The sequence below is a fragment of the Gossypium hirsutum genome, chromosome D03 (genome assembly GCF_007990345.1).
Source record: "Gossypium hirsutum isolate 1008001.06 chromosome D03, Gossypium_hirsutum_v2.1, whole genome shotgun sequence".
Lineage (NCBI taxonomy): Eukaryota > Viridiplantae > Streptophyta > Magnoliopsida > Malvales > Malvaceae > Gossypium > Gossypium hirsutum.
Window position 1 is genome coordinate 35,362,633 of NC_053439.1, and position 5,288 is coordinate 35,367,920.

Genomic DNA, 5,288 nt, shown 5'->3' on the forward strand with positions numbered 1-5,288 from the left:
TGTAAATTTAGTAGCAGTTAAATCACCTTAAATATGTTGATTGAGTCTTAAATCAATTAGCATGACATTGTTGCCAATGCAGGAGGACGTGGGTTTGAGTGCGTTGAAGCGTACTATCCTCCTATTTATGGGGTAGGGAAGGCTATGAGTAGTTCTAGACATTGTGTCAAAAAGAATAGATATGATCAGATTCTATAATGAGATTATTAAAAAAAAACCATCATTGCTCTTCCTACGTGCTTTCTTTAATGATTAACCAAATCCAAAATGCACCGTCTTCAGTTCAGGAAATCTCATAAATTGATTGCTCTTGCTTACTTATTTTTCGGTCCTTAAACTCTTCTACTTTAAGATAGATAACCTTCCTGATTCTTTAACAAACTTTTTAACTTCAAATTTATAGTATTAGCCAATTTTTAATAACAAACTCGTTTTTAGAGGGGTGAAAGTAAAAAAGTATTTAAATGACTTAAAATAAATATTTTATAATTGGAAAGGATTAAAGTTGATATTAATCCAGCCAAGCTTCATTAAGGGCCAATTCTTCATTGCTTAAAAAAAGTACTTCTGACTCCAAAAGCACTTTTAAAAGAAAAGCTGTGAAGAACAAGTTGCTTTTGGCTGAAATTTTTAACTTTTCAGGAGTGTTTTTAAAAAGCAATTCTAAAAAGGAGCTGAAAATGAGAAGCTAAAAATTTTAGTTTTTCCTCTCCCAAAGGCACTTTTGGTGCTTAATTACTTTTTCACCTCTCCAATAACATAGTATTTTTCTTTCTTTTTGGTGCTTAATTACAATTGTGTTAAAATCATTAATTAAAAATAAAAAAATATTTTTTAAAATACTAATTACAAATATTTAATAGTTATATTTAAATATTTAAAATATAGTTTATATATTATAATTAAATTTTATAAATAATTAATATTTATTACTTAAAAATATTTAAAATTTATATTTCATATATTAAAATATTAACAACAAGTTATAATAATTTTTTTATATTCTTACTAAAATATAATAATATTAACTAATTTAAATATCATTTAAATGTATATTTGTTACTTAATAATAACATGTCTAAAATGAATATTTAATTTTTCAAAAATATTTTTTAACAATAATGCTAAACGCTTAAATTTTAAATCGAACTTTTTAAAAATATTATTCCACACTACTTTTCAAAAGTAATAAAGGGCTCTCAGCTAAAGTATTGATGATGAGGGGAAAGTAAATTGGAGGAGGAAAAATAATTCCCTTCCCGGACAACAACTTGGTAATAGCAATTAAAACCGCACCGCACCGTACCCGTGAAAATCGGCGCAACCCTTTTAAAGTACTTCTCAATATGCCCCCAACCCCACAACTAAGTTGCGTTTTCTTGCTTCTTTAGCCTCTGCCACTTCTTTTCAATCTCTGTCTCCAAAATTTCAAGTGTTTTTTTTTTAAGGATTTTTTGCTGCCTCGAAATTTCACAAATTCCGTGAAAACTTTTGGGGGAATAAAATTAAAATGCGGGTAGCATTATGGGGGGAGAATATGGGATTGGTATGAAATTCATTAGAAATTCGATTCAAGGTACAAACAACCGTATGAAATTGGATTATCGGAAACCGGTGGAAGAATATATGGGTTCCGTCGTTGCATTTGGAAGTCGATTCCGATTCCGATTCCGATCGGTAATCGATTCGTATTCAATAGCTTCTGAGGCATTCTCTGAAAAACAACAACAGATTCTCTCCTCCTCCTCGTCTTTGCTTCCGATCAGGGTCAATTTTGACCTATAACAGCCTTTTCTGCCTTTTTTCCCCCTCATAATTTGTCTATTTTCCCTTCTTTTTTTTGTTGTATTTTGGCTGTTTTTTTTGGAAATTTCGATCGGGTTTTATAGTTGTGGCGTCGGTTAGTTCTTTCTGCACATAAAAAAATGGAGGCGGCTGATGGCTGTGAATTTGCTGAGAAAGATCCGTCGGGTCGATACGTTCGGGTATATTTTTCGGTACCTTTTTATATATGTATATTGTTGTTTCTCTCTTGCATTGTTTATGGTTTACCTATCTGTTTGGTTGCCAAGAAACTTGGAGCAAAGCAATTTGACATAAATTTTCGAATTCTGAAGGAAAATTTGGAACTTTTACAGAATAATCAACTAGTTGCTTATTGTTTAAGCCTGTCAATATAATTTTTTGTAAATAGCAGTCCAAGGTAATTTTTTTCCCACCTATTTTCTTAGCAACCAAACAGCGTAAAGTTTGAGTAATGCAATCAATTGGCCTGAATTTAACCAAATTTGATTGTCCTTGAACTTCTAGATTATTAAGTTAGCAAATTTCTCATCTTTGCTCATTTTAGAGCTGTTCTAAGTGTTTTTTTGTTTTTTTTTTTTTGTTACAAGGTGTAATAATTACTTTTATTGCTTGCATTTTAATGAACATGACAAATTTTGATTATAAAAAATGCCTTTAACAAAATTAAGCTTAAAATGTGTATCCTTAAATCCTTATATTATTCTTAAGTATTTTGCTTTATTAGAAGTTGCTTCATTGGTTTGCTCTTTTGGATTTAGTGATATAATCTTTATGGTTTTTGTTTTTATTCCTTCAGTATGATGAGATCCTGGGGAAGGGAGCATTCAAGACTGTGTATGGTTTCAAGGCATATCTTCTCTAAATTTGGTTAACTTGTATAGGAATATGGTTTTGATTGATGGTTCCATTTTGGCTGCTATATTGTCTCTTTTGTAGTTTCAAGGGATTTGACGAAGCTGATGGAATAGAGGTTGCGTGGAACCAAGTCAATATCGAAGATGTATTGCAGACGTCTGAACAGCTGGAAAGATTATATTCGGAGGTTCACCTTTTGAAGTCATTGAAACATGAAAATATTATGAAGTTCTACAATTCCTGGGTGGATGATAAGAACAATTCCATCAACATGATAACAGAGTTGTTTACTTCTGGAAGTTTGAGGCAGTAAGTTCCATGAACTTCTTTTCTGCTTGGCTTTGTCGTTCATTTATGATATTTTTGAATTTACTTTCTCCTTTTAGATACCGTAAGAAGCATAAAAATGTTGATTTGAAAGCCATCAAGAACTGGTCACGGCAGATCCTTAGACGTTTACACTATCTGCATAGTCACAATCCTCCAATCATTCACAGAGATTTAAAATGTGATAATATATTTGTAAATGGAAACAATGGAGAAGTCAAGATCGGAGATCTCGGCAACCGTCATGCAGCAACCCACTGCTCAAAGTGTAATTGGTACTTCATTTTCACAAAAATAAGTAATGCTGTGACTTCAGCTAATCCATTTCAGTTGAAATTTGTAATGCTTTGTTCTTTGGTGTAGGAACACCTGAATTCATGGCTCCAGAGCTTTATGATGAGGAGTATAATGAGCTTGTCGACATTTATTCTTTTGGTCTGTGCATGTTGGAGATGGTTACTTGTGATTATCCATATAATGAATGCAAAAATCCTGCACAAATATATAAGAAAGTTTCCTCTGTAAGTTGACAACTCTCTCCAATATTTAATTTCTTCCAGTATTCCCGTTTAATCTCTCTCTAACTCTTTTCCCTGCAGGGTATTAAGCCTGCTTCCCTTGGCAAAGTGAATGATTCCCAAGTTAAGCAGTTTATTGAGAAATGTCTTCTTCCAGCATCTATTAGATTGCCAGCTGCGGAGCTCTTGAAAGATCCATTCCTTTTGGCTGAAACCGCCAAGGAAGTTCGCGGTGGTCCACTGCAGTTACCAAATGTTATGCCCCAATTAGTAAATTTGATCCAGCCTGAACCTCATCCAATGGACATAGATCCTAACTGCAAAAAGCTTACGAAAAGCATCAATGCGGCTCCTCGGTCCTCAACTCTTGAGCTACAATGTTTCATAGAGAATAACGAATTCAGGTTAAAAGGGGAGAAAAATGACGATCATACAATTTCATTGACCTTGCGTATTGCCGATCGATACGGTAAGTGAATATTCTGCTATAGAAAAAGTCTTACTCTTTATGTTCAAAGAACGACTTATGCACCGTGTATCTTTTAACAGGTCGAGCAAGGAATATCCATTTTTCATTTTATCTAGGTTCCGATACTGCTATTTCAATCACTGAGGAGATGGTCGAACAACTTGATTTGTCAAATGAAGATATAATAGCCATTGCAGAGTTGATTGACAGCATGATCTTGCAGCTTGTACCCTACTGGAAACCTTCATCTGGAAGCCTTAGTGATGTCACTATTAAAACAGTCAGTGAGCAAGGAGTTTTCTCAGAGTTGGCTGTTGTGAAATGTCAAGACACCCAAGAATCTCTCAGTTCTGATATATCAACCGAATGTGATGGAGTGGTAGCCTCAGATGGAAGTAATAACAAGCTAATGGGATCTTCTGGTTACAGTAATGGTGAGTACCATACTGATTCAAGAACATATGATTTTGGTTTAGATATTGAATGTGTTTATAATCATTTCGGACATAAAGAAGTGAGCGACGAGGAAAACCGTTGCGAATATTTTGTGATAAATGACTCTGTAAATTACTCTGATACATCCTACTTAATGGATTCATGTTCATTTGCATCACAAGATATGAGCTTGTCAAGCATTTGTTCTATGTCAGTGGAAGACAAGGATAACTTTGAGGAGCTGAAGTTTGAGCTTGATGCCATTAATTTACAGTATCAGCAGTGTTTCCAAGAGCTCATGAGGTTGAAAAATGCAGCAATGGAGAACGCCAAAAAGAGGTGGATAACAAAGAAGAAAGTATCTGTTATGTGATGTGCAGTTTCCCTCTTCCCCTTTAATAGTTTTCTTTTTTTTTTTAAATATAGAAACTCAGTTGTTGACAGATTTCATTTTTTTTTTAATGTTACTAAATATTGGATGTATGTTTGGATTTGAGTCCATTTAAACCTTGAGACTAAATTTCAATCTCAATCTTTAAATCCTTTTAAATATAGAAATGAAAATGATAAAAAATTCTGGTATTAGATTTGTAGTATAACTAAATTGTCAACCCATAACCAAGTAGCTTGTTGATAGAGTAAATGCATGTGGGTTTTAAGCTCTAAAGGTCAAAATTTTGTAAGCTTTAAGCTTAATATCATCAACGTCCCGTAGACCGGACCAAAGGGCAACTTGTATTACTAACATAAAGATATCCCAGAAATTGTGCCTTTGATTTGGCCAAGGCATTTGATGCCCATATAAACATTAATATTTAAGCAAACTCAAATCTCCATTTGGCATATAAATCTAAATCTGATAAGGCATCTTATGATAC

General features: G+C 33.4%; 1 pseudogene; it reads left to right on the top strand.

Moving 5' to 3' along the window:
• The first annotated feature begins 1,255 nt into the window (after window positions 1–1,255).
• Window positions 1,256–4,930, top strand: LOC107950717 (serine/threonine-protein kinase WNK8-like; annotated as a pseudogene).
• The last annotated feature ends 358 nt before the right edge of the window (window positions 4,931–5,288 follow it).